General features: G+C 36.5%; 1 protein-coding gene across 7 annotated transcripts in view; it reads right to left on the bottom strand.

The window, feature by feature from the left end:
* LOC141455655 (uncharacterized) overlaps positions 1–26684 on the bottom strand; it is a 140742-nt gene that overhangs the window by 34908 nt on the left and 79150 nt on the right. Inside the window, exon 1 of one of the 7 annotated variants that reach the window (XM_074130893.1) lies at positions 24684–24741. The exons of the other annotated variants lie outside the window; for them this stretch is intronic. The gene's annotated coding sequence lies outside the window, so the exon portion shown is untranslated. Of the gene's footprint in view, positions 1–24683; positions 24742–26684 lie in introns of those variants that run through there. 7 annotated transcript variants of the gene reach the window in all.

Raw genomic sequence — 26684 nt, 5'->3', positions numbered from 1 at the left:
TTCAGAGATATTTAGAACGGAGCGTTAAGTTGTTTACGCAGTATTTTTTGATGCAGATGCGTAGAGAGTTGGAACGTTTAGTCGATCCTCATTCTTCGATGCCCTATGACTAAATAGATCGCAGTAACAGAAGGTGGAAGAGTGTTACACAGGTTAAGTTTCGATCATTTGTCCAGAGTCTGGCGTCTTGTCTTTTCAGTATAGTATATTTTAAATTTAAACGCAATTTTAGTTAATATCAATATTCATATGTATATCTTTCTAAAATAAAAATTTAGTGGGAAAACTTATGTTTCGTAATTAAAGTTCAAAGTTGACTTTACTTAATGTAAGAGAAAGGAAAAAAAAACTGAAGTTTAGAAAGTTATATGTGCTTTCATGATCTGAACAGTCAGAATATTATCCCAAACATGAAAATTCTAGAAGCTTAAACTTTATATCACGTTTCAGTATCTCTATATACATTTTGATTAGCTAATTTTGTCTAAAATTCAGGTTCGTAAGGTGAATAAGCCAGATTTCAAATTTTTTAACTTCCTGCGAAGTTATTGCTGAACAAGTAAACTCTCTAGAGAAACTGGCCGACCACAGTTCACCTAGAACTGGCCAATCAGACTATTAATTATGGATATCAAACGGCTATTTTCGGGTGAGAACTCCCGGTATCGAATATCACGGAAGCAGTACTTCCTCCTTCCTGCTAGGCTCCATATAGTGTTCAATCCACGCAACCGATCAACGGAGCGAGCTCTAGAGGCTTAACTAAGTGTAGATACATCCTTGAACAAGTAAATTTTAATAATTTAGAACTAATTTTCAGTTTCTAACTAACTACAATTCTTGCTGCTGAGCTCGTAAAGTACACGTTTTTGTATCAGTTGCATTTACTCTCTATATCGAACGTTTTAAATTGATTTCTTCATACGTTTTGGGCATGATTCTGCTCTGTATTGATCGATTTGCGTATCAATCTAAGATACTGTTTTACTTTGTTCCTTTGTTAAAGAAGTTGTAATAGTCTAGGATCGACCTAGAGATATTTTAAAATAATCGATCGAGATTTCTTTCGATTACTTGTAGATTTATGTCTGTACACCTGAGTAAACATATTGCATAAATGCTAGTGGCGATAAATTGGTAAAAAAAAGAATAAAAAAACAAAACAAAACTAACTCTACCTATTTTATTTTCTTACGTCATCAAACGTGCGTCATAATTAAATCTGCATTGATTGTTGTATAATCTATACAGATTCTCTCATCTATAAATATGGAAAACAATTCTGCTACCAAATTTACGACTGTCAGAAACTCTAATCCCTCTCCTAAATATTGTCTTGTTCCCCCAAAAATAACTCATGTCCTTTTCAGGAGTTACTGAAATAGAAACCTTTTACTTTAATCTTCTTTAATTTCTTAGGTTCATTTCTTTATCTTTTTTAGATGGATAATTTCGAAAGAAGTAAAACTGCAGAGTGTGGTTTGACTTAAAAAACTGTAGGTTTCCTGATTTCTTTGCCTGGGCGTAATTGATTTCCGGTATTTGGAAATATGATATATAGATCTACGAAGGGAAAGGCTTAGAATACAATACATTTGCGATAGTAGTACGGTCTTATTCTGGTGTGACGAATTAGACTGATCAATGCAGCATCAGTTGAATTTCTGGCCACCCCTGAGCCTGTAAATGTCGTTTTGATAACAATGTTCCACATACGATTGAACAGGAATGAATCATATACTCACACAAGCATACTACCAATTTTTTTTTTTTTTGACTCAGGTGACCTAAAAACGGTTATTTCCGCTGAAATCACTTCCTGTAAAAAAAAGAAGAGAAATAAAATTGGTGTTTATAAAGTAATATCTGCCTACATGATCTGAACAATCTGAATATTAGCCCCAAATCATGGAAATTCTGGAAGCTTAAAGTTTATAATTACGTTTCCCGTCGCTGAACGGGAAAATGCAGGAAAACTGACAGTTAGATTAGATTATCGGGGTGGGGACCTGTGCCCCAGGGAACCGCAGCCAAAAGAGAGCTTATTGTGCAATCCCCTTTGGATCTAGTAGACGATAGCTTTCCTATTAAAGAGGTTGAGGACTTTCCCTACTAGTTCTTTTTGCGCTACTATCTCCTTTGGTCTCCAAAGATCCAAAGGTTTCATAGCGCAATGAAACAGCCAATTAGAGGCCGTTTCCTCCTCATCCTGACACAATCTTCAACAACGGTTTCCCGAGCTAATAAGCCCCCTCCCCACCTTGCACAGATGACTATGCCCTTTGTGTAGTGAGTAAATGTATTGGGGTTGTAACAATATATGTTGTTCATGTTGTTAAGCTGGTATAACTGCAGGGTCCGCAGGTAAGTAGTAGCACTTTACAGAATTGATTTTAATTTGTCCAAAGATTGACATTGATGGGCACTTCCCGGAGGGGAGGTAATGATTACCTCTTTGGTGGCAATTTCGATCTCAACCCTTTATTCACATCAATTAAATGCCCATTTTTGGAGAAAGCTTCTCATCACTTACTCAAAAATAGTGCCAACGAATTTCATCCAAAAAACCAAAAAAATATTGTTATGGCTTTAGGAACTGCATAAATAATGTAGTGTGAATTCAATGATTCAAATATTTCGGAGTTAAAGCGATGAGAATAGAAGCAAGTTCATACTAGATTCTGTTTTCAAGATATAAGATAACTGAGTGCATAGAAAGTTTTCCCTTCCCCAGCTCAAAGACACAACTCAAAACTCTATGCTGCAGCATCCCTAATCAACCCTTCCATTTACTCGCCGCCCCTAACTTAGTTAAGTTCGCCCTACAGCTAAAGAAAAGTGTATAACTAAATCCGTCTACGAGTTTTGAACGTTGAATAAATTATGCCCTATTCATATTCCCTTTACCCATCCCTAAAAATATTAAAAGGGATGTTACAAATTTGATTTGTGGCTCCCCTTTTGCTTTCTACCACAGTTTTCTAAAACATACTTTTGGATTAGGTTAAAGTTAGAGCAAAAAACTAGAAGGCTATGCCGCTTGCATCGATTGCATTAAAAATATTGCAAAGTAAAGTAATCGCCTATTTTTTCAGGCGGGGCTTAACGTGCAACTACCATTTACTAGGTGTCGTGGACGGAGGCGAATAGCAAACGTACTTTACTATTTCTAATTTAACCATTAAATAAAATCCAAGGGTTAGGCTAGTATCGCAATACACCTTAGCTTTGCGGGTCTCGCCTATAACCGTTCGGCTACCGTGGCGCCTTATTTTGTGCAACATTATCTACTGCCAACTACATAAACTACTCACGGAAATGCGACAATTCGACCTCAAGTACAACAATCTGGCATGAACTCTCTTGAAGCGATTCAGGTTTTCTTCAAAACTTAGAATTTGTTCAAGAATGTTGGTTGACACGAATGCTATATATGCTTTCTGTAACAACAGAACTTTTTAGAAGGAACTATGACATCATAGCTCCTCTAAATCTCAATTAAAATCAATAAAAATTTTCTAATATACGTGAAGAGCCACAATAGATTCAAAGGGGTCGCAGTGGCATAGGCCGCCCTACTAGAATCTTAATCTTAACACATACGTCAAGGCTGACTGCAGAATTAATCCGTCAAGGCCGTGGAGCTATGGTAGGCCTATTGACCGGCCACTACAGGCTCAAAGAACACATACATTGGCATGGGCCTGGCGGATGGCTAGCCTCTGTAGGTTCTGTCAGGAGGAGGGCATCAATTTGTTGTAAGACAAAAGATCAGAATGGCATGATTCTGTTGGTCCTGGGGAGAAAGCCTCTTCAAGTCTGTCTGTCATCCGGCTAGTTTCTTCCGCCTCCAACAGACTTTACGCCTCACAAAAGATCCAAAAACCCGTGCCTCTCCGTTAGTAAATTCAACAGCCAACTGAACATGGTCTCGTCTAACTCCCATCCAATGTAAGCGGCATCCTTCAGCGTCCAATCCTGGATCCCATCCTAATTGTCAAATTGCATTACCTAAACTTTCTCACATTGACCTCACGACCAGTGCGTGGATGATGCTGCCTTATGAAAATCGTCATGGGGAATCGATACTATTACTATGTCGATGCTTTGCCAAGTGATAAATTTAAATAAACCAACAAGAAAACTAAAGCCACAGTTTTCGCTAATCGAAGGCCTCCCCCCCTCTATTTATAGACAGTACTGAACACGTCATCACTTTCATCTCTTGGACTAACAATATGCCTCTGCTTAATTTTAAGATATGACGGAATCAACCTCTAAGTACAGGATAAAGTGAATTCCAGGGAACATAATCAAAGATAACTGTGCAGAGCCCCTCAAGAGTTCCTCTTTTACAAGAAGAGGTGGCTAATCAGACCGATGTTACGCCTGGATTCTGAACTTTAATAGTAACATTTTGAGAAAAAACTCAGACATCTCAGAACAAAAATAGACTCGGAGCTGACTTTCCTCAAAACATTAGATTCGATTCTTTCCGAGAAATTCTTCCATAATCCCTAATTCACTCCTTTCACCAAAACCGGAACTCCTCTCCACTCTAGATCGTCATCCTAACCGTTACAGCCGCTACCATGTAGTAGAACCTATGTTCCTTCCATTCCCCACAGACGTAAAACTCATGAACTTCCTTTAATTCTCTCTTCAAGCAATAGGTTTTCCCTCTTTTTCCCCTGCATCTCCTTGTACCATCCTAAACTCTGTTTCTGAATATTGGTACTTCTTTATCTCTTTACATGATATATGTATATGTTCTTAAATACAGTTTCTCCTTCAGTTTTTTTTCTATTCTAAAGCATAAAACAATGTTTTAAAATTCGCTTATATTATTTTTGGGCTCCTTTTTTTAATTTAAGCCCTGTTAACAAACATTTTGAATTCTATTTAAATATTTCTTATATACGATTATAGATATTGGGAAGTAAAAAATGAAGAAGGTTAAATGTACACACAAAAAAACATATCGTTAGATTTTATGCTGCGACATTTGTGGTATACACTAGTGAATAAGGCAAAAATGGTGTATATGTGTACATATAATGGTGCGTAGATGAACGGGGGTATGGTATAATTTTGGTATCCTCAATAATAACATATGCGTAAACGTACGTAAGAGGGTGTACACAATTGTGTGATGAGCATACACACTTGTACACATGCACAGTTTCCCAAAAGAGAGAGAGAGAGAGAGCGTAAGTGAGGAAGAGAGAGAGAAAGTATATGCCCAGACCAGGGAATCAATATGGAAGATGATGACGTCACACGGTCACCATGGTTACCGCCCTGGAAGCTGCAGCCTCACCCATATTACTCTTCTCTACTCACCTAATGCACCTGAATTATTGAATAAAAACCCAAGAGATCATCACTCCATTCTATCACCTTCTCTCTCTGACTCTCTCTCTCTGTCTCTCTGTCTCTTTTCCGCAGGAAATGTTTTAAAAGTTTTATATATTAATTAAAATATTATTATTTATAAAATTAATTAACGCCATTGTTAAAAACCTATACCTCTGCCACAATCTACAATCGCCATTTTTTATTATAATTAATTAATTTTTAATCCCTGTTGGTTATTTGGGCAAATCATTTTTTTTCTTTTAATTCACAAAGCCACAAAATGGCTACCAGCCTGACAATGATCTGTTTAGACTTGTCCATAAATGTTGATGGCACAATTGATTGTGCAGGAAATTCACTTTAAAAATCAATTTTCACTTAGTTTGGCGTTCAGGATTTCGTAGTTTTTGTCGGTTGGGAGATCCGCCGGAAGAGCTGCCTGGTCCACTTTTCTTTTCAAGGAATCCAAAAAATATTAAACGTCAATTCATTCGATCTTTCTACCCCCTTCCCATTCATCCATAGATCATTGAGAACAAGCTTTATGATCTTAATCACACTCATTTTAGTCAAATACACCGACTAAAGCCTACGATATATTCGGTTAGTTTTTCGGCCATTTTGAGTTCTGGCACTATCTTTTGTTTTGGATAAGCCAAGGAAAACTAATTTTCTTGATATATCTCAATGTCTTTATCTTGTACTTCCGGTATTTTCGGCAGCATTACGCAAGCTGATCAAGACCGTAACAAGTACTTGAAGTTCTTTTTTTCCAAGAATTGTGACATCATAAAAAAAAAGGAAACTAGAAAGAAAAATACTTTCCACGATGAAAATTGTCGACGTTCAAACTTATGCATTTTCCAAACTAAGAATTTTTCGTCAAAAACTGCAAGAAAAATCGACACTCTGGAAAAGTTTGACGAATACATACAGAGTTTGTAAAAGCGACCATTGAAATGGAACCCTTAGAGGAAACCAAGCTTTACCACCCATCCCCCGAAAGTATGCCGGAATAAATATCCATCAAGTAAAGCGATACTTCCGGCCATGAAACATTTTTGAATCTCGGAATTTTTATAATTACACACGTTCTCAATTTATTAAGTACATTATTCTAAAACAGTGCAATAACAGAATCTCCTCAACCAAATTAAACTTTCACTGACTTAACAACGCAAGTGAAGATAAAAGCTATTGATTGGCGAGAAATAATGGTTTGAACGACCAAAGCCTGTGATTTTAATTGGTGGGTAATTTGACCCGACTAGTGTGGCACTTTCTCGTTGCAATGTCTCGAGCAATCACTATCTATTAGCCAACTGAAACCTCCCAATTTGACACACCCAGGGTGTCAACCAATTTTAGGGTAAATTTGACCCGAAAAAAGCTTTACTACGTCAAAGCTAAGCTACTATTAACTGAACTAGTGGCAAAATTGTATTATCCCTAACCGCCTAACCCAATCACAATTTGTGTTCCATTATTTAAGTGAAGGGCCTACTTTCATGTGAGAACATTCACGTGTTCTCTGTTCTGCAATTATCCTTGCTGCAGTTACGTATCCTCAAAAACCCATCAAATTAATTTTAACTGAAAAAAGGCTTGCATGACATTCTCTGCAACGATGTACATACATAGTAGGAAGTGACACATTTGTTACTGACTGTAAAAGCACAAGTTTTCTACAGAAATGGTACTTTAGAGCGCAGACCTAATTTAGGAAACTGAAAAAGAAAAAGTTGATTTGAGAATTCTTTTTAAACGAAAATCGCAGAAAAGTCAAAACGTGGTGTTCTGTTTTTGAACTACAGTCCTTTCGCTCAAATATCCATCAATATAAAAACTGCAAGTTTATCGTAGTGATCTTTTAATTGTTTTATTGAGGTTTATTCTAAGTCAGAAAGGCGTTCTTTAAGCTTCCTGTACTTTCAGGAAGCTTGTCTTTAAGCTCTTTTTTAAGTGCCTCGAAAGAACAGCTTACAGCTCTGCCAATTATACATTATTCGCGCTGGGGATAATATTTGGTGGGAGGTAAGGAAGGATGAAAAGTAAAAGTAAAGTAGTGCCTATTTTTTCAGACAAACTTTACATCCAACTACCGAATTAGGTGTAGACAGAGGCGACTAACAAACATACTTAACTATAAATTGACTCATATTAACCATTAAAGGTATAGACTGGAAATATAGACTAGTACCGCAATACACCTTAGCTTTGCGGGTCTAGCCTATAACCCCTAACATACTTTATCTATAATTTTCATATTAACCATTAAATAAAATCCAAGGACTAGACTAGTACTGCAATACATCTTAGCTTTGCGGGTCTAGTCTCTTAACCGCTCGGCTACCGTGGCGCCTTAGGGTACGTTTGCAACGGAGCTGTGAGTATAGATGATAGCAGAGATGATAACTGATAGAGTAAAATATAATCGCTGATTAGTGTGCACAACGGAGCTGTGATACATGCAACATGTCGAGTAGTGAAGAAGAGTTTTTATGTTCATCAGCAACGAAATGGTATATTTAAAAAAAAAAAAGATGTAGAAAATATCATGTACATACCATAAATAAAAAAACGAAGTACTTTGGGCGAATTTCACTATTTATATAAGGAACTAAGAAATTATCCGGATCGTTTTTTTGAATATGTGAGGATGGGTCCAACCACATTTGACTAAATTTTAGAAAAAATAAGGTCAAAATTAAGAAAACGTAGGAAAAATTGTCATGGAAATCCTATAACTGTAGAAGAAAAACTAGTGATAACTCTGAGGTAAGGTTATATTGAGGAAAAACAAATAAATACACATAAAAATAAATGTAAGCACGATTTAAAAAACAAAATATTGTTTAAAAGTAAATAATAAAATAATAACCAAAAATAATGAGTAAAGACAGCACTAATTAATTTTTCTACCTCCATTTTGAAGCTACGATACTGGAGTTCAGCTAGCAGAAAAATGAAAAATTCAATTCTATCATCTATGCTCGTTTATAGCAGCGAGTATGAGTCACTAGTCGAAGCTTCGTTGTGCACGCTCACATAAGAATGTACTAGGTTATTCTATAAGCGCTGATGCATCACTGCTATCATCTCCGCTATCATCTATGCTCACAGCTCCGGTGTGAACGTACCCTTAGGCTGGAAACATAGTGGAGCGGCGAGCAAGGCGGCGATGATAGCTGCTTCAAATCAAAGAGAGCGACGAGCAGCGAGCAAAGAGTCGCATGCACATAGTGACGAGTTTAGTCGCGTTCTCCTTTTGACAAAACAAGATGGAGGAACTATTTTTATATGAAAATTCTTCGTTGAAACTTTGGTATTTGCAGCAGCTTAGTAGTAGGAGCTGCAGTGTACATGACATAAATAAGTCTAGAAATGAACTTCATCACTTGTACCATCAACTTCGGGAGCATCCTGGCAAGTTTCATGCGTATTTTCGAATGTCTTATCAACATTTGATTATATACTAGCCCCATTAATCAAAATCAAATTTTATTGTTTTTGAATAATACAACTCACAACAAAAGTTAGGCACAATATGGAAAAATTAACTAAATACAAATCTGTGTAACCCCATTAATCCTAGCAGTTACTTTAAGGTTAGAAAAGAATAAATAAAAACAAAATAGAAATATATGCAGATAAAAAGAAATTAGCCAATTAAAAAAAACACAATAATTTTATTAAATCACTTTATTATTACTAATAATTACTAAATCAGTCGTAAATTAATGTTGTTCATCTGAAAAACTGTAGTAGTACGACGCTACAGAAGAAGGATTGGAGAACTCGTCCTGATCAGAAGTAGTAGGACGTGAAAATTTAATTTAATTTTGCCTAGTATTTAGATGAAAGTTAGCATTAAGGGATTGAGAACCAAATTAAATGTAGCAAAAATTACCTGAATTCTCCATTAACTACTAATTGTTAATTAATTTTAACGATTAATTATTAATTGTTAAAAACTGTTGTAGCTTCGCAAATACTATGGCCCCACAGAGGTTTCTTTAAACAAACTAAACCAATAATGTATCAATATCCATAACCTTTGAAAAATGACCTTTACAAATTGAGCGCGATAAGAGCGAAGAAATCAAACATGTCATAACGCTTTGCTCCACTCTTTATAGATAGCGTTGCTCGCTCTATCTTCGCTTTGCTCGCCACTATGCGCGGTCCCATTTGTTTACTTGTGTTTGATTTCGCCGCTTTGCTCTTCGCTATCATCGCCGCTTTGCTCGCCGCTCCACTATGTTTCCAGCCTTAGGTAAGAGAGAACACGGCGCTAGGGAGGCAAGATATTGCACTGCAGACTGCCTTCCCTCCAAAAAAATTAACATCAAGCTGTTGCGGTCCTTAATTAAAACTTGTGCTTTAGACATTCAGATCTTCTGACTTAAAAGAAAAAGAAGAAAGAAATATACATCCCCCGTTTAAAATTAGAAATGTGTAGATTCACGAAATTCCTGAAATATCTTTCTAGATGGGGAACTGACACTGTAAAAGTTCAGCTAAAACTTATAGTTTTGAATTTCTAGAAAAAATTTACAAAACAAAAAGTGGTAGGTAGATCTACACGTACGTATTAGTGTATCAAACTTAAAGATAAATCGATAGAGCACAGACTCAGGTCATAAGGTGTCAAGATAGAAGATACACCAACAAGAATGTACAAATATTATATAGTCGACAAGCCCTGAAGATGTCCTAGACCCTAGGGTCGAAAGCTCGGCAAAATAGAAAACTAATGACTGAAATTGCTAATATTCTTTCTTCATAAATAGATTAAAGTATCATCTTCGTTAGACATCAATGTCGTAAACGAGAAATAGCATCTGTAAAAAATGGAAATATTAGAAAAAGAAATATGGAAATTATGACGCAATGAGTAAATAGAATTTATGACGTAAAGTTTATTGGTTGTAGTGCTCGGAGCCAGAATTAACTTCTGCCACGTAATAATGTTTGGCATTACAGCTGAAGAAGAATTAACATGAATCCCGGGTGATGAATTACTGCACATATCTCATTATGGCACACAGCGTAATTCCATTTATCACACACACACACACACACACACACATGTACATTATTGTTGTGTACGGCAAATATTTCAAGCATTTTCCGAACAGATAGCGCTCGTATAGCTTTTCCAGTTTAGTGTTACGCAGTTAATGATGTTAATGCAATTTTCTTTGGGAACTATTGACAATAGCAATTTTTTTTTAAGGTTGTCATTTGAAAAGCCTTTTTCCCTTAAGATTTTTTTATAACTATAATAAAATTAATTAAGATGAAATAATTTTCCTAAGATTATAATGTGGATCTATATTCGATTTGGAGCATTCCTGAGTGAGCTATAAGAAATGACACTCCGATTTACTAGTTAGGGTATACCTTTACCGTGCCCGAGAGTTTGAACGTATAAGAAGAATTTTTTTATTTAATAATGACATTATGAGTTATAGTAGTAGATTAGTTGAATGATGTCGTCAGCTTGAGATGTTAAACAGATGCGCAAAAACACGACCATTGACCTCTAAACTCAATTGACTTCTGGCTCTGTCCAATGGCAAACTATATCAACTTCATTATTTGAAGACTTTGACTGGATAGGTTCCTCCTTAGACTGCCTGTCGTCCCGCCAATCACCATTACTTCTTGTAGAATGAGAGAGAGAACTAGAAAACTTCTTCTCTAGTTTTATACTCTATCTCTTACATTCTTGATGGGTTGATGTACTCTGGATGAAGATTTCAGAAAGAGTTTCGCACTGGAGAACAGTGATGATGGCGAAAGAAATCACTGGTTTCTTGAAAAATGAAGGCATTTATGGGAACAAGGTCAACAGCGGATTCTGTTAAAAGATTAAAGAATTTTTTTAATATCTCTTCTGCAAGTCTTCGATACCAGCAATGTCGATGATTAAGTTTAGAACCCTGGTTATATAATGTATAATAGAACGGAAGGTCTCCCTCCTCAGTACCCACCCAGATCTATCCAACAATTCTTCAATAATAATTAGACTTGGAAGACTTCCTTTTTGTTTTTTTTTGTGTCATAGGCTTCTATCTTTAGATCTAAGATTTAGATCAGCTATGTTCCAGCCAGTGGCTAGACAAAGCTACAAAAAAACGCGCGCTATGAAAAATGCTTAGAACATCTAAGTCATCACGCTGGGCAGTGAAATACTGAAATGGACTGATTTATGTAATCTAAAATCATGCTAAGGACTAAATTTTTTGGTAGATGACCCAATAAAGTGTGTTTATATAATATATATTATATAAAAATATATATTATATAAAAATATATATTATATAAATATATACAAAAAAAAAGGAAACCCCATTCCCCCCCACAATATAACAATAACCAATAAAAAAAGCCAATTAATAAAAGTTAAATTTGAACGGTTAGGCTACAAAAGGTAAACAATGACAGCCTATTTAGTTAATGTAAAATATTAATATCGATAGCTAAACAGATTTTGATAGTTTTATCGATCCGTTTATATAACAATATTGAACTTGCTTTAATATTACAATATAATAGTTGCTCAGAACCCTTTTACTTCGCAGAAGCATGCTTGTTGTAAGGGCAGAGAGGGTTTAGTAGCGTTACAGTTTAGGGAGCAAGTTACTAATTTCCCTTTAAACCACAAAGTTATTTACACCGCTATGTATATATATATATATACACTGCACCACTTTCTTATGTATACCATTCTGTCGTCATAATGGAAATTCTGCTTATCTCATAGCGTAATAGTTTAACCACAAAACAATTTTTCTTTATCTATAGTTAATTCTTTTTATTTATTTTCTTGCCAGGTAATACTGATTAGATATTACTGAAAGATATTTTTCAAATACCACTATATTGGATTAGCATAATGGCCATTTCTCCATCACCGACACTCTGTTCGCCACTTACATAGATGACTTAGCAATTTTTTCCGCTAACAAAAATGCTGACGCAGCATCCTTACAGTTTACAAGACTATCAGAACCATTTACCATTTACTAAACTCTGGAAGAATAAATTTTTTATGAGAACGAAATGTTGACTATAAAACTTACTTTTAGAAGTTCAATATCCGACTGTGACAAAGTGCTCATATCACACCAGATTAATATCTGCTACATTGTGCCTAATTGGTAGCGCTGTCTGATCTTCCCACCTCCTAGAAGTTTCCTCAGTTCCAGCCACTTTAACTATCAAGAAGCATGAGCTTACATGAACCAAAAAGTAATTATCTTCTCTCTAGTTAATTCCGCCCACTTAATTCTCCTCTTAATTACCGTAACTGTGATCACAAAAAGGTGGACCAGCCACTGTTTATTAAAATTAATCATCAAGTCTGGGTCTCTAGGTCTGTGCCATGCATCAATAAGTTTGGGACTGGTTTGAGGTTGAGGCTTGGCATCCAGATCCCTCTGATATTGACGTGGTAAAGAAGTAAAGGCGGATGAAACGGCGGATATCTCTTATGCGTGGCCCAAGAAGCTTTTATTCTGAAGAAGAAGTTACTTAGTCAACAAGCGGTATCCTAATAGTTCCTCTAGTCAACAAGCGGTATCCTAATAGTTCCTCTAGTCAACAAGCGGTATCCCAATAGTTACTCTAGTCAATAAGCGGTATCCCAATAGTTCCTCTAGTCCTAAAGTAGGATATCCTGGTCCAACTGGTATCTACTGGTATCTTACCGCTTGTTGACTAGAGGAACTATTAGGATACCGACTAAGTACTACTTAGACTAAGACTACTTGACTAAGTAACTTCTTCCTCAGAATAAAAGCTCCTTGGGCCACGCATGAAGAGATATCCGCCGTTTCATCCGCCTTTTCTTCACTAACACGTCAATATCAGAGGGATCTGGATGCCAAGCCTTAACCTCAAACCAGCTCCAAACTTATTGATGTATGGCCTTCTAGGGAAGCGTTAACCAGTAAAGGCAACTTACACGGATGGTACTCCTACGGGCCTCAGAGCTCCTTTGTCGACAAAGTTACGTCTGTGCCTTGAATGAATGGAAAGACGAATCTTTCAGAAAGGGTAACATGACATTTTTTGGATTTAGCCGTGCTAGAGTTAGCCATTAGGTATGCTGAACCCCCCAATAGTTTGCGTATATCAATTATTTCTGCAGATCCTATAATTATATTGAGTGTGGTAGGCGTGTCAGATTGTAGGCCAGCTAGACTGAGATCTAAGAATTATGAAAATGTAAATTTCTCCTTAGAGGATGGAGGATATTGAATAGACTTAAAAAATTATAACTTACCGCGATTTTTTGTTTTTAGTTTCTGAGCTAGAAATTGCGAAGTTATTTGTACAAATCATTCAATTTCCAAAACCACTTTTACAGAGAACCCAACACTATGTGTTACCCGGTAGCGTGAGGAAACAAGGAAGGGATCATGGCGTCCAGTCCAGAAGGAAATTTATAAATTAAAGCGTTGTGTAAGTAAAGCAATGAAAGTTGTAAGCAATGTTTTCAAAGTTTCTGAGGTACACAGGTGAGCACCTGACCATTTGAGTGAAAAGACAAAAGGTATTATTTGTAATTGTAATAAACTATAAATTAAGGTAAGTTGTTCATTTATCACAATACTTGCGAGAAGATATTTCTCTTTAATTACAAACAGGTGTTACAGTTCTCACCTGAAGCGAGAATGAAACAAAGTGCTGTAACAGTAAAACTGTAGAACCTCCCTTGAGGAAGAAGGGCGGGTAGACTGTTAGTAATTTATTTAGTAAGAGTATTCAGTAAGAGAGAGAGAGAGACAGAGAAGGGGTAAGTGGTACTTTCTGAGTTTAGTTCTGGATGGATAGTTTTTCATCGTGTCTGAAAGAAAAACTACTTCTATACTTGGGCTATAGAGGGGCTAGGAGGATGAGAATACAAAGGGGAGGCGCGTTCGCTTACTGGATAAACAGGTATACTCCTGGATTCTCGCCAATACCGTGTACTATAACTGGGAACACGCAATCTTGGAATCACCACACCCAAAAACAATAGAAGGGTTCTACCTTGTCAGAAGCCCAGCTGTGTTGTCTGGAAATATATAGCCTACCCTGGATTTTATCTAGATTAATATAACATCACAAGATAATGGGATAACCCAGAATTAATATATAAAAAGTAAAGTAAAGTAAAGTAATCGCCTATTTTTTCAGGCGGGGCTTAACGTCCAACTACCAATTAGGGAATTAATATATATATATATATATTTACTAAAAATAAAAGGATTCAATCCCAGAAACTGTGAAATTTTATCTCGATGGATTATTGCAAGATATATTGTTTGAGGAGAAATATTTTATAAAAGGGTATTGGAGAAGTGGTTTCTTCTAAAATATGCGTCTACTAAAACGCCGGAAATTGGTAAATTTTCTGTAAAGTTGCCTTTCCGGTTAATTCCTAAACGCCATTTCCATCATAGAACATAAATTTATTTGGACAAAGTGGGTTTACAATGAATCAATTAATGTTCAATATTAATATTGGGTATCGTGAACGAAGACTGAAGCACATATTACAAAATTTAGGATTATATGGAAGGATTTAGGATTATCATCTCCTTACTTCGCCGTTTAAGGAAGTTATATTCCAGATTCATGGCCAGACCAGGATGATGGAGATGAACCTAAATGATCTTTGTTTGTTAGCTAGGAAGACTCAAGAAGCTCGAATCCAGGACTGGACTTTTGTACTTGGCTCTGCTTATGAGCTGATAGTTTCTTTCATTACAGCACAGATGGGTTCTAAGTAGTACAAGGGATTTAAATCCATCCTTAAGGATTAAAATTAACAAATAAATCCCTCTGAAGCAGGTTTTAAAGTATTTTAAGTGATTAGCAATTGTAATAATTATGTGAGAGTAAGTCCTGGACATAGGACTCTTAGATTATTAAGTAATAGCTAAGTTTAAGTAAGCATTGTGGGATTAAGTGGGATATCGTGGGCCATTTAGTCAACATAAAGTACTCTATTAGGGCTTTAAATGGTTCTATCTCACCCGAATTTGCTCGCCTTATCAGGTAATGAGCCCTAGTTTAACTATAGCTTTGTTGCATTATTAAATAAAATTTTACAAGGGCCAATTAAATTCAATGTGCAAGTTTTTTTTAAAAAAAATCTCAACGTTCGTCCTAAAAGCAAAGTTTAAGATTAAAAAAGTTGGGGGGAAGGGATAGATAGTTCATGAAAAGCGGAAATCATGCGTGTGTTCATACACGTTTTTATTTGCTCTTAAATGGAAAATATTGTAACCTTGCAAATTTGAGAGGAAATTTCGGTATTGACGTCACTTGAGGGCAGAAAAGAGTTTTTCAATTTTCTTTGGGGTCTTAATGAGTCAATTTTCCTCAAAATCTATTTAGTAAAGTAGCAAATGACCCCCCCAACCACGATGTATTCAAATTTTAAATTTTACTTTCATTTGAATTTCTAAAAGTAAGTAAAGTAATTGCCTATTTTTTCAGGCCGGGCTTTACGTCCAACTACAAAAATTAGGTGTCGTGGACGGAGGCGACTTGCAAACACACTTTACTGTAAATTTCTTTTATTAACCATTAAATAAAATCCAAGGCCTAAGACCGGGAATCGAACCCAGTACCACAATACATGTTAGCTTTGCGGGTCTAGCCTCTAACCGCTCGGCTACCGTGGCGCCTGATTTGAATTTCTATTAATGTAGTTAAAGATGGCGCCCTTTTTTTGGAAAACCCTCCAAGAGGCGGGAAAAAACGAATGGAAAGTAATGTGGCTCCCTAAAAAAAGTAAAAAAGAAAAATAAACACTGAGTTTTCTTTTTGGATTTATAAACTTAATACCCTTAACAGACACACTGGCACTTGTTGTCTGTTTTTTGATTCTGCTTCTTTCCTGTTTTCGTAAAAATCGTGGAGGAGCCTCAAGAGGTGCATTTCCGGTGGTATCTCAAAAATTGAATATCTGCACGAATACTTCCTCGAACTTATGAAGGAAGGAAGTAAAAAAAGCCTTGTCCTAGAAATAGCTAGTTCCAGGTGATAAATCCTCCAATCAACTTCACCATTTAAGGCGAACCAAAAACTAACCATTTAAGGCAGAATAAAGACTGACAAACAATAAATGATGAGAGAGAGTAGAGTTTTTTTTCTTCATCCCAACTTTAGCAGCACATAACTCTTAAGTTACTGTTACTTACTACAGCCTCCACTAACCCTGTGGAATAGGTGGGGTGGGGGAAGTGGAAGCTGCAGAAAGGAAGAATTGGAACATCTTTGTCTAATGCTGTCGTGGTTCTTCATGTGAAGCACACACTTTTCCCATTAATCAGGCAAACATTTCCTGTCACAGATAATGACGCTTCCCTAAATGTAACCCAGGAGAGAAGATGTTGTTGGTTAAAGGGAGCCATGACATTCATTTCTGTCATCTTCACAGCATCCACATCAACTTTATTTTTGTTTGTAAACAATGAATCATTCTGGAAAGTGTTTTTTGCTTTAATTTCGTTGATGTAATCTTAACATAAATTTAAAGGTAAGAAGAGGTCGATTTGATTTTCAGGAAATGAGAGATACTCAGTAGTAGAAAGTATTCCGTTCATGTCGAATGTTCTTGATTGAATTTTCACCAGAAATATACTCAGTTCCCTGTCGGCGGGTGTTGGTCTAGTGGTCAAGAGTGTGGCTTTGTAAGTGGGAGATCCCCAGGGTTCGTTCCCGCGTCTGACTACTTTTTATTTGTTCAGAAAAAATTGTTTATAGTAAAGTATGAGCTTCCGCTCCACGACACCTAATTGGTAGCTGGACGTTAAGCCCCGCCTAAAAAAAAAAAATAGGCGATTACTTTACCTTACTCAGTTTCCTGGATACCCCAGAATAAATCACTAGCCTCTTGTTCAAAAAAATTATTGGCCATTCTGCGTGTATTCCAACAGCTCTGATATTTGTAGAAAGCACAGAGAGTCTGCAGAGGTCGCAGATGACTATTTGGGTTTAGGTTACCGATATAATCAATTAAGAGCATTTAAGGAGGAGAGTTGGATGATGGTACTTAACACTTGCTACACTTATTTCCTATATCTGCTCTAAACAAACTAACTGTACAAAACAACTTTGAGACCGATCTGAATTTATGGAACTGAACTATGCGATTATCAGGCGCCACGGTAGCCGAGCGGTTATAGACTAGACCCGCAAAGCTAAGATGTATTGCGGTACTACTCTAGGCCTTGGATTTTATTTAATGGTTAATTTGAGAACTTTCATAGTAAAGTATGTTTGTTAGTCGCCTCCGTCCACGACACCTAATTTGGTAGTTGGACGTTAAGCCCCACCTGAAAAAATAGTCATTACTTTACTTTACTTACTTTACTATGCGGTTCTCCGCTGAACCGACAATATCCTGAACATCTAATACTTCCAAATCTAATGTCCTTTGTCCTATGTCTACAATTTAAAGTATATATTCAATCACTGCATACCAAAATATTTCTCAAAATGACAATTCTCCATACTGGTATTTTATAACTCACCTAAGCATTACGTATAAAGAACAAAAAATAACCCCTTCATGTTTAATTTTAAACGAATAACAGCTGTAGTAGCTACCATTTTTAACAATTTGTAGAATCTAGTAAGGAATTGGACATCAGATAAAACTTCAGCCGGGTTTGATTCTCTGCTGGTGGCCTATGCATGTTATAAATCTCTAATTTCCAATAAAAAATATATTTTTCTATGTATTTTACTCACTCTAAAGAATAAAGTTATTCTGTAACAATAAAATAAATGAGTCTGTGAGAAAGAGGACAAATAGAATTGCCCGGGGAGCACCCAGAACTCTTTGCAAATCCTGGGTGTCGGGGTAGAAGGATTTTTAGGACGCCATATATAACTGTTCCTAAAACTCTGCGGCTAATCCACTTTCCACTTTATGGATCATAGGGACAACAGTAATTCAATTAATGTTATGAACTTTCTGGTTGTAGGACAAAGCTGTGCTTGGAAGCTATTATTTAATTTTCCTGGTTTAGATTGCAAGGAAGGGATTTAGAGGACTCTTCAACATTTTTGCTCTCTCTTCCCCCTCAAAAAGCACTAAAGAAAAAAAAAGGGACCCACAGGTTTTCGATTTTTAGGTTCCAAAGGAAATACACGTGTTTGAAGTCCACATTTTTGTCTGTAGAACTTAGAGCCCAATGTAGTTCAATTCTGAGACCAATCTACCTTGAAGTTCCTTAAATACGAACAAATGATTTCCATAAACTGATGAGTAAAAGTAGCAGGTTTTCCTGCAAAAAAGAGAAATTGCAGGAAAAAAATTTCCACACCTTTATCTAAAATTTAAGAATGCACAGTAAGCGTCAAATTGGTTTTGAACATCAATCAATTTCAATTTCAGTTCGATTTGATGAAGACCTGATACAACTGCAACTCCAGAAAGGCTTAAATTAATTTTTTGCAGTAAAATTATTTTTTGGGATGGGTAGCGGTGCACGGAGGATGAGTAAGGGTAGGTTCCCAGTTTTTATAGTCTCGAAAATATTAGCAATATGTTTTAAATTCGAAATTTAAAGAAACGTATAAATTTGAGAACTTAAAAAAACGCAAAATATTAGGTGTTGTGGACGGAGGCGACTAGCAAACGTACTTTACTGTAAATTTCTTTTATTAACCATTAAATACAATCCAAGGCCTCTAGACCGGGGGAATCGAACCTACTAAACCAACAATACATCTTAGCTTTGCGGGTCTCGCCTCTAACCGCTCGGCTACCGTGGCGCCCTTCTTTATTTAGATCAATATAGCTCATTATTTTTAGAAGGGTTTAAAGAACTTTAAAAATAAAGAGTCCTAAGATGTTAATTTTTCCAATTCTTCGTTGATTAACTTAGTAATAAATGAGGAAATAACACTGAAAGAGCAGATTTCATTTACAACACCAGCCTGATGCTACCCACATATAGTGAATACATACGATATATACAGACTTACAAAACTAAACATGAAGACAGCCTGAACTTGGACGATAAGACTTGAGGAGAGTTACGTACAGTCTTATCCTGCCAGCCCACAAACTAACCTGGTACTCTCTACTCTCCTTGTTCACTTGGTTATGTATGGATGTGTGTACAGTGGTGCATACAGGGTACCTCTAAGATGGTCTTCGACTTGACTTCACTTTGTGGAGGGGGGAGGAATTCGTGACCATTACCTAGACTAACCTTTAACCCTGCTTAGGATCTAGTATATTCTAAAGGTTAGTGTTTTTATTTACGTCAATGTAAAATTTTTAAGAAATCTTATTTCACAATTAACAGCAATGGAAAGCTACATTTAAGATGAAAGATGTGCACTTTAAAGATTACCAATAAATCTGCAGAGATACTCTATTTGGTCAGAGTTTCGTTGAGGAAGTACCATTCGGTGGAGTATCGACCATTAATGAGTTCCAGTAAACTCATCAATGGCTGGAGCAAGAAGATCGTCTTTATAGTGTCTGTGATTTCCATATGTTTTACCATATAGAGTTTGCTGGAATAGAGAGCGAAACATCATCGAGACGATACCTAAAACAGGAACTAGATCCAGTTCCCATTGAGGTTATTAAAGGTTCATTAAAAGAGAAAGAGGGTGAAAGGATGCTTCAGCAGAATCTTGGAGTAACGCGATTACTAGTTGCAAAGTCCATCCCAGGGAAGAATTGCGAGTTCAATTACCCAGACAGAGATGAATCTCTGGTATCCAATTTTTTTTTTTATCAGATTTCGAATTTATTAAATCCCTGCTTTAATTAAAGTCCCCCCCCCCAAAAAAAAGCATAATAGAATTTGTAAGCAGAGTCTGCAAGTGATAAATCTTGAAAGCCACTAGTCTAAAAGCTGCAAGGAGATTGGCTAATAGCTTTTTATCAACCACCAACCAGATCTGAGAAACGTGTCTCTAGAGCTGTTCAGAGACTGAGAGAGTAAGTAATTCTTCAAGAGCAAGAAGAGAAGAGGGCTTATCTATCCTAGACAGTAATCGGTGGTGGTGGCAGTTATTAAAATTTCATTGGGTGGCCTAGTTTAACTTCCTAGTGATGGTACATTACGTATTAACCCCTGCAATATCTAAAGGAAATAATAATTATTAACTAGTAATAAGCATTTCTCTAATCATAGTGGGAGAAAATAATATATAGTGAGCAGACTCATACGACGTTCTCTTACTCTGCGATTCTCATGATTATTACTCACCAATTACTCTTCACAATTCGCAGATTTGAAACTTAGCAACATTATTCACTTTGTTTACAACTGTTATTAAACGGAAGACGGAAACCTACTCCCATCAAAATCTATGGTAAGCGTGTTTATACACGAGGTTTAAGCAATATCCTGAGGACCTTTTATTTTGGGTGGAATACAGATAGCAAGGGGAGCACAGCATCCAAAAAATAGTACTTGAGAGAGGAGCCCAGTTGCCCTGCCTTCCAGAATTGCTCTTAATCGAATATAACTGGAGAAATATTTGGAATAAAAGTTCCGCATGTGTGATCTAACAGAAAACCAATCGTAGAAGGATGAAAATGAATATTTATCTCATTTATTTATTATCACCTGTCCAGTTTATGAATGTATGAGAATAAACTATCTACCTCAACTATCTATTCCAACCACTATTAGCAGAGAGGAACAACTATTTAATTTATTATTTCATTTCAATCGAAATCTGACTCTTAATATTTACAATCCTGCCAATTTTTTTCAAAATCGGGCTAAAATTTACAGAGTTATTAGTAATAATAATATTTTTGGAGGGAGCCTCACTTACATAGGGGCTAACTCTTCTCCCATTCGATGTACAGCGTCGAGACCCCCATAAGGTACATCTACATAAAATTTCGAATCAAATGACACCTCATTCATGAAAATCTGTTCGTGCGTTTAGGCGCTACGTTGTTTACAAAAAAAGGTAAAAACAAGAACAAGGACAATTTTCTGAAAATGCCGTTTTTGCTCATTTTCAGCAACTTTTTTCTCGAAATCTATAAGATGTGGGTTGTTGCAAAAAAATTACAGTCATAAAGGAGGATTTGCCCTATATTATAAAGAAAATTTGGGAATTTTATCTTTTATAGAAAAAGAGAAAAAAATTGTCAAAGTTGGGTGTTTTTCAACGTGACGCTTTTTCGTGCATTTTTTTGATGATCAACCTGTATATAACTGTCCTACCGGACAGTTTTAATTATATGGTAAACGCAGTAATTTTACCCACACCCACGCTTAATAACTATTTTAAATATAAGTTTTAAATGAACTGTTAAAATATTTAAGGAACAAATTTAATTTAGAAGGTTATTTCTCATTTCTTATGATTATTTTTATAATATGTAATTTATTATTATTATTTTTAATGATTTAAGGCGCGTCAACATCTAAGGTTATTGGCACCCGGAGTTTTTTTCAGTGCACTGCCGGCCTCCGGACAGTATTCTTTCGTTACAGACAACACTGTCCATCACCGAACAGAGTGAGCTGTAAGAAGTTCCTAGGAAGAGAAAATCTAAGGGTCAGCAGCTGGATTCGAACCCGGGACCTCCTCGTGGGAGTCCAGTACGCTAACCGCATAGCTAATATCTTCCCTCTCATGTAATTTAAGTTCTCAAAGGGTTTTTTTTTTTTTTTTTTTTTTTTGACAACGTGAGGTTTGAATTTTCCCCGCGGGCTAATAGAAGTACTCTTGTTTTTCCAGTTATATTTTTTTAAAAAATACCAAATTCCAATTGCTACTTATCCCCGAAATGATAATGAAAATTTAAAACGAAGTGGTTAAGCTGAATTGATTTCCTTGCTGATGTCATGAACTGAGTTTAGACCATCACTGTTGAACGGTGGTGATAACCTTCCACCAATCAGCGACGTCACAATCAGTTTGTCCACAGAACAATTGCATTTATATTGTCTAAAACAATTTGGCCGCTGTTTAAAACAGTTTAGAATTTTCCAATTTGTCACAACACTAAAATAAATGAGTGGAAATTGTAAAATGGATTGATGGAAAGTATTTCGGAAATTGCTCTTACTTCTCAGAAAATTTCAATTTTTATTTACCCTAAGTTGGTCAAAATGTTTTATTATTAACTACGATGAGTGGTCTCACTCTCTCTCACTCTCTCTCTTTCACAAACCTAGTTACTCTTTCTTTTTTTTTACTTTTCAGGAAATACCGTAATCGTGCCTCAATTAGAAAGACTAGAAACCAACATGCCTTGAATTAGAGTTCTCAGAGGTCGCCAAAGTGATCTATACAGACCCCCCCCCCAGGGGTCTATTTAACAAAAGTAGGGGGTCGATCTGAGCAGGGGGTCAAAGGAAAAACAATTTCGAACCCAATATAGCGAACCTTGCAAAGAAACACCAGGTACACCCATCTCATTAATTAAGAAGCTATACTGTGTAGTTACTTTACTTATTTACAATTACTTATTATTTAATAAATATTAAGGTATTTAAATTTCAAGATATTTTCCATAAAAACTATTTTTACACAATGTAAAATTACTTCAATAAATATTTTTAAAAAAAATTATTTTGTTATTTATAATCTGTATAATACACTATACAATAAGTAAATAGGGAGATTGAAGTTATAAAGGGGTGAAAGGCAGGAGGAAAGAAACTGCTCAGCGGTAGCACTTTCTACAGGACATGATATTTAGGCCTTCAGACTGCGAGGAAGTCGCGGGGCCACTGGCGTTTCAATCGGCGAGGAGGATTGTCAGGAATGTCAGAGGAGGCGAGAGACTCTACTAGAGGTTTGGAGCAAGTGGAGAGAGCAGTATGGAATTTTTTGATATCTAGTCTTGGCTAATTGGTGTACGAATGTTTAAAATCATAAAATAAATGTACAAACACAGTACATTTAATCTGAATTAAGGGCCGCACAGATCTGAGAGGAAATGAAATCATGGATCGTAAAGCCAAGGATGCGATCTCCTTACAACATACGTACATCTCCATACTCAATGTTAGCCTCCGATATTAGAAATTATGCAAAAGCGGAGTGCTATACCGGAATGGCAGCGGTTATACAAATTGTCAAAGGCGAGTAAAGGCCAATTATAAACATCCATACAATCTAGTGACCCCCAAAAGACCTTGGTTTTACAGATATAAGAACTACAATAGGGAGTTTGTTAGCACTGTCATTAGGATGAGGTTTAATCACAAATTATTCGCCGCACCATCTAGCCCAGGATTGGGGTGGAAACATCTCCACCAGTGATCGTGAACTTCTGGAATAATAGCCAGACGCCACAACCATCTAATCCTGGAATGTGCCAACAAAATACTAAAGGAAGAGAACGATTGTAGAGGGCTGTGATAGCAACTGGATGTCCGTTACCAGCCAATTTAAATACTATTCTGGCAGCTGATGATGGCTCTTTGAGTTCATAAAAAACAAAAGAATAACTCTATAAAATACTAAAGAAGCTACGAAAGAAGAATGTAAATGGCTGATTTGCTAGCTCAAGAGGCCAATAACAAAGAGAAAGAGAGAAAACACAGTACCTAATAGATAGTTTTATTTTAATTAACTGAAAATTACTTTTATGGTCGATGGAGATTTAGGAAAAATTATATTGGGGGGGGGTCCATGATCAAAAAAAGATTTTGGCGACTCCTGCCCTATAGTGAAGACCTAGATAGCCAATTTAGTGCAGCAAGGATACTGCTGGAGATGTCAGAGAGTAGGTGTTATTAGGCTTGATCGCCCACTTTAGAGGGAAGATGGCACAGAATCCCTGAAGAATTGTGGGATCCACTAAAGCGATCAAGAAATTGACCAAGGTTTTTGAACTGTTTCATCTTAATGAATAAATAAAATGTATGCAGAATCCTTTAATTAAAAAGTAATTACATATTTATAATATTGAGGTCCAATAAAAGTTAATTACCCGAGAGAAATCTGCAAGAGTGTTCATTTAAAAAATAAATAGAGTAATTTTAAGTATTTCCGGTAAAGAAAAAATAGAGCGAAGAGACGGAAAGCACAAGCACCGGATGCAACAAGTTAAAAGATGATCATTCATTTTATTGCAGACGACTTTTTTGGTTCAATTTTGTTCAAGTGTTACAATTCGTATTAATGAGAATAATAGTACACATTGAAACTGTATCAATGGAGAGGGCGTTTTCATTGTTAGCAAAGGCTGGTTAGTTTTTATTGTTTTGGTTTAATTGGAAAAAATTATAATTGTAAAATTTATAGTGAATAATTGGGTTACACAGTGAGTGTATGATGTGTTAGTTGAAAAAAAAGATGCTGACGTTTCAGTTATAGCAGAGAACTAACACCAGCAAGGCGGTAACTTTACGCCCGCCCAGGATGCGAGATGATGAACGCGGTAGAGTGGCGCAGAGATACTTGAGCAATGACCGGAACGACCTTGGCATGAAGGCACACGTCTACTGGATTGGGCGTAGCCGCTGTCTCTCAACAGGAAAGGAACATTTGACTGGCCTGTATTGATTAATAGTTGTTTAGCCAGCGTGGTAACGAGCCAAGACTTGCAAATGGTACAGTCCGGAGTGAGCCCAGTGCGTAGTAGAATTCGGGTAGGCGGCCTGAGGGGGTGGGGGTGGTGAGCCTGTGAGAGAGCGCAAGAGAGAGAGAGAGAGAACGGGAGCGAGAACATACACAGATCCCCAGGTCCGGGGTAGTACCCGACCCCAGCAGCATCCGCCACACACAGAGAGAGCTCCCGGGGCCTGGAACAGTGTTCGGGGGGGGGAACTTGGAGCTTGCTACCATAGTAACCAGCAGCCGCCCGATCGATCTCTCCATCTCACTCAAACTCTTTCTCTTCCAGCAAAACCCCGAAACCCCACCCACAATCCAAAAACCCAGCAGCATATCCTCGTCTCTTCTCTTAGCTCTGTACTAAAACTCCACCCGGTACGCCCTTTATTCTGCACACACACACATTCATACACTAGTCTCCTCTCTGAATCTCTCATTTGTCGGTAAAATTACAGAAATTTATAACATCCTTGTTCTTGTTTTATATATATTTATATATATATCTGGGCGTACTGACAAATCCTGAAGCACTTTTACCTTACACCTTCCTTCCTTACTCAATCTGCTATTCCTTACTAACTCCAAAGTCCCTTTAGTCCACACTTTATATCGTCCAGTTTCAAATAAATGGAGGATAAAATTAAATCAGAGCTCCATTGGAGATAACGGGGGCTGTGTAATCTTCCTTGCCATTGGTAATCCACATTAGTAAATGGATGGAGAGCTACGTACTTGCTTCCGGCAGCATCACTTCCAATAATGAAAGATTCATTTTCACCTTTAATTTACCAAATCTACCTATACAGCAATCAATTGAATGATATTGGTGACCTCGCTAATATTTACAGAAATTGGAAACATTATTTTAAGCAATTTTATTTTTATTTTTTTAAAATAAAAATTACGATGTTCAACCGAATCTTAGGAGCCATTTTTAATAAAATCCCCAAAACATGAACAATCCGGTTAAAGTGCTAACTTCCTGGTAAAGAAAGATTGCATTTCAAGCAACACATTTATAGCCTCCATGATGGTGTATAAGTAATAGGACGGAGAACGGAACTTTGGTGGGAAGCGTCCCTAGTATCTTGGAAGTTCCGTAGTAGAAATTTTTTCGAAATGAAAATTATAGATCTTAGTCTTTGGATTGACTAAAAAGAAAATTAAGCAACCATTTTCCAGAAAATCTTTATAAAACTGAAAAATTCCTTCAGTAAACCTGATACTTCCGTTTTATTTGAGTTTCCTGCATTATTTCTCATATATATACATGCATTCATACACGCACACGCATACACCACGTTTAAAAACCATTTTTTTTTGGGTTTTGGGCCCCCTCTAAAAGGGCATTTCCGGTAAAAAGAAATTGTTTTTTAAAAATTTGACACGCTTTCTCGCGTGTGAGAAAAGCGAACCTACATCTTATGGTGGGGGGGGGAAGTGAATAGAAATGAGAATACTAAAAATTCAACCTGCTGAATTAATTCGAAGCGATATTGCCAAAGCATGTTGTGCATAAATAATGAAGTGCTTACAATTTACACAAGGCTAAGGAAGAAGAAGCTGAGGTTTAGAAAGAGACTGATGTGCCAACAATTACGTCACAGTTCTGTTTAAGATGCTTTTTCATTTCCGTCACGAAATGAAAAAAACATCCTCTCTTTGGATTTGGTGTCTACAAAGAGCAACCTTGTCTTCAATTTCTCTTGCTTTCTAGCCAGAGCTTAGAAAATCGAATAGAGTTTACT

Source organism: Rhodnius prolixus, unplaced genomic scaffold (genome assembly GCF_049639745.1).
Source record: "Rhodnius prolixus isolate KJV_2025 unplaced genomic scaffold, Rpr scaffold_4, whole genome shotgun sequence".
Taxonomy (NCBI): Eukaryota; Metazoa; Arthropoda; class Insecta; order Hemiptera; family Reduviidae; genus Rhodnius; species Rhodnius prolixus.
This window is presented reverse-complemented; position numbering and strand designations above follow the sequence as displayed.